The sequence below is a fragment of the Eumetopias jubatus genome, unplaced genomic scaffold (assembly GCF_037043125.1).
Source record: "Eumetopias jubatus isolate StellerSeaLion01/CBP00866 unplaced genomic scaffold, mEumJub1_p1.0 scaffold_3, whole genome shotgun sequence".
In the NCBI taxonomy this organism is placed as follows: domain Eukaryota; kingdom Metazoa; phylum Chordata; class Mammalia; order Carnivora; family Otariidae; genus Eumetopias; species Eumetopias jubatus.
In genome coordinates, this window is record NW_028274809.1 from 133,709,414 (window position 1) to 133,721,963 (window position 12,550).

Below are 12,550 nucleotides of genomic sequence, written 5' to 3' on the forward strand. Positions count from 1 at the left end.
CCCTAAAGAAACACTACTCCATGATAAATAAGTTCCTGCACTCTTGGATCCACCACTGTCTAACTAAAGTGAGATCTTAGATCCCCTGCCCTTACAGGGGGTGTGGTCATTCTTCCCTGCCCCACACACCCTGAGGCTAGCGTGGAGAAAGAGCCAATATCTTTACCTATTCCTCCTCTTTGTGGATGACTTCTGTGCCTTTGAAATTAAAATCCTCTGGAGCTATCTTTTCATCCATTACATCTTGATGCCCCAGCTCGCAGAAATTGCACACACCTCTCTGCCCATTTGGCTCTTCCATGGGTGGCTGTCTTGGGTGGTTGGTCATTCATGTTAACCTATCAGATTCCATTCTTCCAAGGACCAGATTTTGGACCTGGACCATATTTCTTCATCCTTGAAAGCCTTGAGTCTACTGTCCTATTCTGCACATAGTAGTTCCTCAGTAACTGCTTATTTAATGCTATATTTAGTGGGCCTAAATCTTTTTGTTTACCCTCTCCTTATTTTCATAGTTTCCATATTGTGAGTCTCACCTTCCCAAGAAAAACACCTCCAGACTACATCTCCCAAACTCCCTTTTGCCACCTAGGGGTGGCCATGTGATTCAAAGTCCCCTAGTTAGAAGTGCTCACAGAAGACATGGATGGAAAGTGAGTAATGGCAGGCAACACAGGGAGACTGATCTCCTGGCAAGCTTGGTGGCAGAGGCCTCTGGCTCTTCTGGAGCAGTTTTAGCTGAGAATCTGATGTCCAGTCCCAGGCATGATCTGTGCCAGTCATGGGTCAGAACAGCAGTGGCATTTCTGCTGGGAAGAATTCCCCAGAGCAGTGTGGCATCATTCCTCGCTGCATTATTCCTGGCTGTGTGGTAGTCAAGCCTGGGGCTCTGCCCCTTCCAAAAAGTCTCAGGTCTGCCTGGCATCTTTTAAGAAATTTCTTTCCAGATTCAACTAGGAGACTGGATCCTGTTGTTTACAGCTAAGAATTACTTCTAACCAAGTGGTGGGGAGGCAGTACAGTGTAGTGATGAAGAGCCTGGTCATTGGGATCAGACAGACCTGGGTCTGAAATTTGACCCAGCTGTTAACTAGCTGTATGCCATTGGACAGCTTACTAAATCCCACTGAATCTCTGTCCTCTCACAGATAAAATAAAACTACCATACTGGTTGTTCTGAGGATTAAAAACAGAATGCTTATAAAGCTTTTAGCCCAGTGCCTGGCGTGTAGTTGATGCTCAGTGAATGAAAGGGTAGCTCTTCCGGGAGCTATGCATATATTTTCTCTTTTAGCCTATTAGACTATTTTAGAATTTTTTTCAGTCATAACAATGAAAAGCAAATGGTTGGAAATGGCTGGAGGTAAAAGCTCTTCCTTTTGTCCCTTGTGGAGGCAATTTCCCTACCTGTTCTGTTCCATAGGACATTTGGAGTCCTCTGGAAGCCAGCAATGGGATCAGGCATTATCTCTGTAGAATGTGGTCTGGTCTTTTCTACACTAGACATCGGTTTTGTCACTGGCTCTAATTAGGCTAATGCTACAGTGACCTTGAGGATAGTAATTTGGATGAGTCAGAGGGGGGAGAACAAACAAATTAGTATCAGTCATGACTTCATCAAGCTTTTTGCAAACATATCATTTTATTCATGTACTATAAAAACAGCTTCTGCTTAATTCCTATCTCTTTGTTCCTTCATCATGCATTTTTCCTTAGCGTTTAAATCTTTCATCCTGGCCTCCCTCTCCATTTGGTCCAAACATCCTCTTCGGTTATTTCTGGTTCAGCTGTTTAGAACATGCTGATTTATGGTGCCTTGCTAAAGATATGTGGTAGGGGAGGAAGCTGCCAAATGCAATGGAAGACATTTGCAATTCAGCAGAATGGTCTTAACTACGGTGCCATCTTTCTGCTGCAGGAATTTTAGACAGTGTAATTAAATGAACAGACAAAAATCCAGACAGGCAGGATGGTTGTTTTGAAGACCCTATATTTGTTATATGAAAATCAAATACATTCTTGAATTGATTGTACTTAGCTGGGGAAAAGCTGGATGAACTCTGATGATTTGAGGGAACTCTGTGACAGGCTTTGACGGCGCAAATGGCCCTCATTCAAGAATGAAATCTGTGTGTGGGACCATGGGACTTGCTTGCCTGTATGTTCCAGACGCCTCATCCTCATTGCTTCATTTGTTCTGATGACCTCTGGGCTCAACTACATCCTCTCAGGCCTCTCTACTCCACTCCTAATTCCAGAGGTAACATTACAACTTCCCAAATAGAGCAAATTAATATGAATTTTGTTTTGAAAATTTTGTGACCTCTGTTGACCTAATTGAAAATGTCACAGATTTGACTTTTACGTGAACTTGCATACATTATTATGCTTTTCTGTGCCCGATTGTCCTTATTTGTGATGAGTTTTAATAAGGACAATTATGAAATTGTCCTCCCATGGCCACCACAGGCACTGTAGTGGTGCAAATTCTCCCTCCTCCCCTTTGAAGGGAAGAGGGTGCAGAGCGCTTTAATGGTGCTGATGTACAGGGTGGAGTCAGGGCCTCCTAGGAACACCCAGGTACCCTGTGAGGCCTCCCCACCTCCCGTGACCCCCAACACCGCAGCAGTGAGGAGCTCTGTGGGAGCTTGCATTTCTTCCATCCTTCTTGCTCTTCTTATCCTCTAGTTACTTCCCTTCTTCTCTTCTACTCCAAGAATCAAAGTGGTGGGAAGAATTTGGCTTTGCTCGGGGGGGGGGGGTGGAGGGAAGGCAGAGACTCATCCCCCTTCCCAGGCCCCCCCCTGGTTATAGAGGGAAAAGCTGGTCTTCCTGTCAAATCACAAATGTGGCAGACAGCTCAAAAGTGACTATGTGGTCCTCAGTGCACTGACTGACTATGGATGGGCCTGAAATTTTATATATTTGACTTTCATTGAACCAGACCTTTCATGTGTTCTACCTGGATATTCCTGAGGACCTTCCAAAGGCAGGGTCAGACTCTAAACCAGGCACACTCTACTTCTACCCGATACAAGCAGGGCCTTCCCATTTAAAAGGAGATGGTTTTCTCTATAGTTAGTCTGTTAATGATCATAATTAAGTCCTAGGGTTAGAATTTTAATAGAATCTGCTTAGAACTTTTGAAACCTGAATTTAGCCTTGGACAACCACGTGCTACTCCTACCAGGTTTTCACCATCAGGTGTCATGTCTGAGAAGAACCATACTGTGAATTCTGCTTACAATTAAATACGCGAATAAGCAAATGAAATGCATTGATAGTTTGTTAACAAAATAATGATAACATATGCTATACTGGATAATGCTGGTTTAATTATTCCTGTTTTGGGGAATCTCCACTTAAACGTTTCTGCTTCGAAGGACTTTCTCACATTTTATTCTTAAAATTTTACCCTCCTTCAAAACCCAGCAGAGTTGTTACTTGCTTTCACAGGAGGGATTCGTCACTTCTTTATGAGAATAGAACGCTCCTGTCTCTTGCCAGGCACCTCACTCTTCCTTCTAGGTTGTCTGCGTTGTCTTCCTTTACCTGCTATATGGTAAACTTCCCAGGGGAGAGATCATGTTACAGACAGCTTTACATGTGGTGATGCAACTTAACAACACTCAGGATATCTATTTAACCGAATGAATGAATGAGGGAATGATGAAAATGTATTATTTGCTAGTTGTGTGATCAAGGGCAATTTCCTGTCATCTCTGTGCTTGTTTCCTCATGAGTAAAATGGTGAAAACTGCGACCTCATCCATCTCAGAGTAAATGAGATCATGCGTATAAAATCCTTAGCACAAGGCATGGCACATTGAATTCTCAATAAATGCCAGCTGCTTGTTTTATCATTATTAACAGGGAATGTACTTTTCAGTGGGTACCTTGAGATGAGGTGGTTTCTTTGCTGACCAAGGGCATAGTGGTAAATGAAGGATAGATAGGATCAACAGTGTCTCATAAAAGTAAAGTAACAGTAAAAAAGCTAGAGTAATTTCATCCGGTAAGATGATGCTCTAAGTTCCCTATACAATAATGGGCAGGTTTCCAGAAGGGCCCAATGTACTACTCTCAGGCATACATTCAGCACATAAAAATACAACTCACCTTCACCATAAATTTGATCTACAGCCAAGATAATCATGTCCATGATCAAGTGAGCGCATATTATGCTGGTCTCCCTGTGATACAGTGTGCCTTTGGTGGTATTTTGAGTAGCCTGCTCTTTTAACAGGACTCTCCAAGGAAGGCTAAATTAACATCTTATTTCTCTCTGCATTCATTTTCCCGGAGCAAGCAGAGACCTTTGCAGTCTATGACCATCAGATCAACAGCCAAGGTAGGTTTGGCCAGTATCCCTGGACAATGAGGTTGAGGCAGTTCCTTTCACAAGATTGTTTTTTTCAAGGAGCTAGATCCAGCATTTCTTTCCTTCATGTTCTCCAACTTCCCCAGTTATATCAAAGCTACTCTGCACCCCTTTATCTGGCAACATGGGCTTTCACTCATTTTCCCAGACCAAACACAAACATTCACCTCCTCCAGGAAGCTTTCCTTGTTCCCCGGGAAGGGTTATTTGTCCTCCTTCTGGGAAACACAATGGTTCTTACTTGTGTCATTGCCATTATCTTATTGTAGGGCAAGTGTATGTTTAAAGGCTTGTTTCTACTGGTAGACTATGAACCCCTAAAAAGTACGGATTTGTTTCTGTCTCTACGTTGTAACAGGAGGATTTAGGGACAGTGAGATGGACAGTTATGAGGTCTTCTTTGAGCCTGCCTGGGGCAAAGTGCCTGTCATACTTGGGATAGGAGTGCTACTCCAGTGGTCATGATGGCCACTGCCATGGACCAGCCCTAGCCCCTCTCCTGATTTCCCAGCACCAGATAAGCCCACATTATTATGTCATTCCTGGACAGGGGGTGGGAGCCCCACTGAAGGCAAGGATCAAATTTCCTATGGTGACATGGGGACAGCAGATCAGTGCTTCAGGAGATAACATTTGATCTATAGAAACAGAGGGATCTGATAGATCATGTACTCTAGGCTTGTGGACTAAAATCATGCAAATACCTGGCAAGTGCCCATCATTCATGCAGGCATTCATTCATTTATCCTTTCAACAAATATTTATTGAGCACCTGCCAAATGTGAGTCCTCAAAGAATAATGGTATGTAAGTTGAGGTGGCCTTTGCCATCACAGAGGGTATTCTGGTCAGGGTACCAAATGAAAAATAATGCAGTATACAGAAAAAGACACTTAAACACCATGATTCCTAATAGAAAAAAAGGCCAGAGGCTGATTGGAGAATAAAAGGAATGGAGGGAAGGGAATGCATGTGTGTGTAGATAATGAGGTGACAGGTAAAGACAAATGGTCAAGGAAGGCCTTTTAGAAGAGATGGCATTTAAACTGAGCTCAAAAGAATAAGGCAATCTAGGAGCAACGTGGAGGGAAAAGAGCATCCCGGGTAGAGGAGACTGCATGTGCAGATTGTTTGGAGTGCTGGGTGAACCGCAAGAAGTGTGTCGGGTTGGCAGAGAGTAAGCCAGGCAGGGAGGGGGATGGGAGGGAAGGTTGAGAGAGATTAGGGGCCAGATCATGTAGGCCTTTGTGGCCCGGGGACAGACATGTGGATTTTTAGTCCAAAGGCAATGAGAAGCCACTGAAGGACTTGAAATAGGACAGTGTTGTGGTCCAGCACACAGATTCCATCACTTTCTCCTCTCTCTTGTTCTCTGGGGCTGCAAATACAGCACCAGCTCCTGCCGTGTCTTATGCAGGGAGGTTCTTGACTGCAGGCTCGCAGGCAGTCTTCTGCCTCTTCTCCCAGGATCGACTGGGACATGTCAGCCCTTCTGAGGTCTGACCCATCTCTGAGGAAGGTGGCCTTGAAGCTGCTCGTGCACTCTGTGGAAGACCAGAATTCTGAGCAACATCCCTTGAAAGAGATTGGGGGCTCCCTTCTTCATGATCATTGTTTGCCTCCCCCTGCTGGGTTATTGCACTACGTTTCCCAGTAACCTCATGTTGGAGAGTCTGCTAGTTGTCCGCTGGAGTTTAGAAATAAGTGAATAATTGCACGGTAAGTATATGGCATGGTGACAACGCAGAGCAAATGGGACCCGCAGCTCCAGGGAGCAGCAGTGGCGCTGAATGAGATTCTCAATGCACAGCTCCATCCAGCGGCACCCCATGGGCTGTTTTATGTTATACATGTGGCTTTGAAGGTACAAAGCCTCCAAGGGCCTGGTCTACCCTGAGGGAAATCTTGGAAGGTGACGATGGAAGTGATTTTCAGTCCCAGGCAAAGAAACAGGTCAAATACCTAAACCCCCGACCTTCCCCTGAAAGGCTCTAATTCTAACCTGACAAACATTAAAGAGAGCAAGTAAGTGCGTTCATGCCATTTCAGTGTTCTTCTTCAAACATGTGGGCTTAAGCCAGTTGGGTTTGAAATCCATTCAGTTTGTGTTTTTGCCAAGAGTTTTGTGGGTGTAAAGTTTAAAAATAACTGTGTACACACAGGATGTCTGTAGGGAAACGTGGGTAAATTCTAGGTTGGAAAAAGGTTCTCTGAGCAAGTGCCCTCAGTGTTTAGCCCTCAATGTTTGTAAAGACAAGAAACATTTTAGAGGTCAGATAACAGCTCTTACTCTTGGTCCAAACCAGGGTGTGTCTGGATCCGAATGTGGGTGTGGATAGAGTGACTCAGAAATACGTAATGGGGAGAATGAAGGGCCCAGAAAAAAATAATTAAAATTGAAAACGAGGTGAGGGGGGAAACAGAGAATTCCATACAACAAACAGAAAAGTCAGGAGTTTTTAGTCTGGAGGCATAAAGGCAGATGGGATTGAAAACAAAAACCAAAGTAAATGGCTGAGGTTCGGGTAGATCTGGATTTGTTCAGCATGGCCTCTTGAGTTTTCCTCGCTGCATACAATTTCTCCTTCTCGACCCTCCAGGACATTAGGGTTGAATAGTCATGATCAGGGTCAGGGGCCTTGACTTGGGAATGCGAGCATGGGTATTTGTCATGAAAGGAGCACCAGCTGGGCCTGCTGCAGAGCTGTGCCAAACGTGAATATGTCACTCACGTGCTCACTGATTTGAATCTTATTTACTGAGGTACTGCTTTGAACCAAAGACTAGTAAATAATTTGCCTGGGTAATCAGCTTTCTGCCTAAACAACCGCAAGACTGAGGACCCTGTGATTTGTCCAGAGTTAGGGACAAGTGAGTACTTGTACAACATGGCACCAGGCATTGTGCTCTGACAGTGAGATCCAGACAGGCTTCCTGAAGGAGGCACCGTTTGCGCTGGGCTTTGGTGGATGGTAGGGTTTGGATGGGCGGAGTTGGAGGAATAACCTGTTTTGGCATGTGGGTGGGAAAGCACAGGATTTATTTAGTGGAGAGTTAAGAGCCTGTTTCGTTGGAGCATAGAATAGTAAGCACTAGTATGGAAAAGGTGATGGGAGCTGAGTGGTGAAAGTTTGAGGGTGTATCTGGGGAGAGGGTACTTTTGCTTGGTTGGCGAGAGGGTGCCATGGCAGGGTTTTGAGCAGAGGAGAATGTGCAAAGCACTTTAAAAAAAAATTGGCAGGAGTGGGCAGATGTTGGAACCACAGAAACCGGTTGGGAGGCTATGGCCATAGCCTAGGATGGTGATAACACAGTTTATAAAGACACTGGATAGTGGGCATGGCTCTCAGGCAACGAAATCGGGGATGCAGAAATATTACTTCTTTTTCTTTAAATCAAACTAATTCAGACTTAAAGCCATCATCCTGTATGTGCTAGGGAAATTCCATTATAGTTATAATTGAGGGCTGCCCTCCCCTGAATGGGGACCTATCAGAGTCCAGGAGGATTATATGGTAGGTGAAATGGGAAAGGGCCTCTGGTCTCTTGTGCTCCTCATGCCAACCTTGCCACCGTTGTTGACCCCCCGGGTGTGTGGGGGGTCCATGAAGCTGATTTCTGTATCATACAGACAAATTTCCTGAGAGGTGAAGTATTTGAATGCCCTCACTTTACAGATGAGGCAACGGAGTCACAGAAGATCATAGAACTTGTCCAAGGTTTCACAGCTAGTAAGGAAGGAGCCAAGATTAGAAGACCCTTGCTCTATTCATGAGTCCACCACCACCTGTGTAGCTGGGGCTGGAGGGAAAGGAACAGAAGTCCATCAAACCTGGAGAGGATGAAGAAGCAGGAATGGGGACAGATTTGATGTGAACATTGAGAACATTCAAAGGTGGCTGGGTTCTTCTGGTTTTATTACCCTTATTTTTAAATTATATAATTAATAAATGCTTATTATAGGAAATATATCAAGTGCAAAAAGGAAAATGAAACAGAAAAAAATACCACCCATGATTATACTACCTGGAAGCAAAAGCTGTTATATTTTGACCAACTCCCTTGTAGTCTGTTTTTCTCTGCACTGTTTTATGTGGTCAAGGGCAATATATACATGTATTCAGGTTGTTTCCTAGTGGTTTACTATTCTAAATTGTACTGCGACAAACAGACACATAAGGATTTACCTCTGTTTTGGATAATTTTCTCATCTATCCAGGGATAGAGTCCTGGAAGTTGAATTACAAGGTGTAAGTATTTGATCTATCGTCACACTTCTCTCTAAAAAGGTGGTGCCAGTGACTGCTAAGAGCCATGTATGACTTAAACTGAGTATTATTTTAAGGACCTTTGCTAGCTTAAAAGGTGGAAATGATCTCTCGCTGTGCCAGACTTTGCCACTTGATGTCATTTGTTCCTTAGAATGGCCCTATGAAGGAGGCCCCCTTTCTTAAAATATTATTAACCTTGCTGACTGTTTCTGTATCCTCTTCAATTTTGCCCCTGAGGCCATCGCCCTGCACCCAGCTCTGATTTACTCCACTTTGCCAATGAAGAAACCAAGGGTGGGAAATGAAGTATTTTGATGAGGGTCACACAGCCAGGAAGTCTCAGGGATGACATTCAGATCTGGGTTTTTGAGGGTGAGTGATGAGGAGAGAGAAGAAGCCATTAACAGAACTGAAGAACCCCAGGGAGGAAGGAACTGGTCTTGCCTGGTGTGTCAGTGTGGTGCTTGTTTGGTGCAGGTCACACTGATTTGGGAACCGGCCCCGTGCATGTGGGATATGCAGCAGGCAGCTGAAGGTTCAGGAAAGCTGGTGACGGAATGAGTGAGAGAGTCAGTTTTGGCAGAGGAGGATTGTAGCCAGGCAGGGATCCTGGGGCTGATCACATGTGGTTGGGTCATACTGCCAGGTGCCCGGGTGCCCGCCTCCGTAGCCGTGGCCAGTTCGCTGCATCCAGCAAAGGCACAAACGCACAGCTGGACAGGGAATCCCTCCTGGGCCATCCAGGGCAGGGCTGTGTGCTCGGACACTGACCAGAGGAGCAAAGGGGTCCCTGCATGGCCAGCTCAGGTGATAACCCTAGGGCCCAGACTGCCGCTGAGCTTTACGGCCAAGGAGAATTCCAGAGCCACCGGTCTGGGGTGATTTACTTGTATTGGGCACAGGAGGCTCATTTTGCAGGCAGTGGAACATAACTCTTGGAGTGGAAATAGGATGAGGACCCTCCCTGCTGTACAGATCAACTTCCTCTGTCATTCCGGGTTATGTTTCCAGTCCGCAGACAACGTCCAAGGGCAGAGGACCTGGCAGTCGATCTATTCTACCTGTTAGTGTCGTCTTGTGTCTTCCCTCCTTGGAGTTGGACACATCTTATAGGGAGGGAGGCTGAGAGGGTGGCGGGCAGTTCTGGTCCTGGCTGGAAGGCGGGGGGCAGACCCAGGCAGGGGAGGGGCATTTGGACAGTCAGAGCAGGTGTGGACCGTTGGGGCCTGTAAGTTGCATGGAGGTTGTCCAAGCAGCGAGGAAGTTGGAGTGGACAGGGTGAGCCACCACAGAGTGGTCCGGCAGCAAGGGGCTGGGAGGCAGCAACTGCCGGGTGGCTGGGACTGCGGTGAGGGGCGGGGAGCATGTAGATGCCACACAGTGGTCCGCTGTGGGCCAGCCAGTCTGGAACCCCAAGGAGAGAGGAGGCGGGAAGGCAGAACAGGTTTCACAGGCTTGAGGGGTGGGGGTTAGGGAAGGGAGTTGGGTGGTAAGGGCACAGGGTCTGGCTTTGCGGCAGTGGCTTGAAATGGAGGAAAGAGAAGAGCCAGGAGGCTGAGCATGGGATGATGGAAAGACACCTTCCTGTCGGGTGGAATTGTGTCCAGAGAGACAAGTAGTGTCTAGAGACACAAGTAGAACCTGTGTTGTAAGAAGCACTTGGAAGCCAGCCCTTCTCTGTGCTCCCTGCACCAAGGAGTGTGGGGAGCCTGGAGCCTGGCAGGCAGAGCAGGTGCCGCTCTGCAGCCCGAGGGAAGGAAGAGAACCTCAGCCTTCGTTCCATACCAGCTGTGTGGTAGGCAGCACAGGGGCTTTCATGCAAAGGATGCAATTTATGTCTCCTCATGATTCTCCAAGGTAGGTATTCTTGTCCATCTCTTATAGATGATCAAATGGGGGCTCAGGAAAGTGAAACAACTTGCCGTCAGCTCAGAACCCGTTCAGTCCTAGGTACCCAGCACGAGCCTGACACACAGTGGGACTCAGGAGATGCTTGCTGAATGATAAGCAACTCCACCCAGAGCAATGAAGAAGGAGGTGTGGGGAACCTGAAACGCTATGGATTCTCAGGAAGCTCAGGGAGGGGTGCTAAGGGGATTTATAACTCATCTGGAAGGGCCTCTCAGTGTCAGAATTCTCTCTTAACGGGGAGAGGTTAGAGAATGGAGTTGACTTTGGAACCACAGGGCGAGGGTGAGGTTGCAGAGGGGCTCAGTAGATGGGGAGACTCTATGCATGCAGGCTGAAACTGTGGGTAGGAGCCTCTGGTTTCTCAGGAGGATGTCGGCCTCACCCCCTGCCCTCCACTTGCCAAACTACAGACTGGGTCTCAAGAGTCTGGAGGAAGCCAGCCTTTAGACTTTCTGCTGAGGGCCAAGTTTCCCTCTCCCCACGGTGTGGCCGGAGAGGTCTAGGGAGGCTCAGCTAAAGCCTGTGGCCATGTCTGCTCCTCTAGGTCTTGTAAATTCCATCCCTCAATCAAGAAAGCTACCAACTTGGACCAAACCTAGTAACTTTTGAGACAAAATCCCTCACGGAAATCCCCTTCTGAGAAAGTGATTTTAGAAATCTGTGCTAAGAAAAACTTGTTTTTCATTGAGGAATAACCTTGAGACAACAAGTTAAAATGAGGATAAGACAATGTCACTAGATTTTCAAATCCCACATGAGAACTAAGCTATTCATGTTTCCCTTTTTGCTTTGGCTCCTGGGAAAGTCATCCACAGCAGTTATGTTTTTCTTTATGGTTGGCACATTTATGGACTCTTTTTTTCCTTAGCCCTGATTTTCTACTTCTATCTGCATTGTCTTGTCTTTGTGACTTCAGTTGTCCCAATACCTCGTAGAAATAAAATAATGAAATGCAGAGTAATAAATGGAAGAGAAATGCTTTCCTTCTTGTTCATCTGGGTGGAGCAAGGGTGGCTGCTTGACCCTCCTGGATATGGCGGCCACCAGGTGGCACCAAAGCTTTCCCATAGCCAGCTTGTGAGGTGACTTGGCCTGAAAGCATTGCTGTTCATTAGGCCCTTTTTTGGACTGTGCCACAAACATGTGGAGTTGCTCCTGTCCAAAAGGCTCTGGGTTTTGTTCTAGAGATTAGGCAGGGCTGACCCAAGGGAGCTTGGCTGGCTTCTTTCAGATGTGCACTTACAAGACAAATGTGTCAGATGGGGTGGTTGCAACGATTCTCAACTGGACCAGGCTGGTGGGGGACTGTGCCCCATCCGTGGAAACATTTTTTCTATACTATCGTAGGCAACTGGAGGTGGGACCCTCATGAGAAATGAGTTTAGGGAGCATGTCGTAGGGGCACAGAGAAGGAGCCTTTTCAGCTTCACCAAATACTCTGGTGACTTTTGTCTTAAATGGATATATTGATCCTAATTTTGGGCACATAATTGGATAATAGTTATCACATCTCTAAAATAGAAGTTGTTAAAAGGACCCAAGTGTGCCGACATTACCATTAATGTTTGCTTCCGTTATTCAAATTATGGGATTTAAAGACATTTTGTGTTTAGACTTCTGTTCCCAAAGATTAGAGAAAAGCCTTCAGGAAAAGTTGGAAGAGCATGATTATATAAAAAATCTTTAAATTCAGGTTCTTTACCCCTCACGAATCCATTTTTATAATGTAATGTCAATTTCTCATGTTATTTTCTCAAACCTCTGCTGTATCTGATCAAGTGTATTTCCAGAGAATTAAAGAGCCACAGAATTCTATAAATCCTAAGAGACATTTATTTCAGACCAGGAACATGGAGCAATGTGGTGGTGGGTGGGGGGTGGGGGGAGAAGGGGACTATTCAGCTATTCCCACTGTTCTCCTGAAATGCAGACATGAGATCATTGACCATAACTGCTCACTGATACCATTCTGAGGGTTTGGGAGGGAG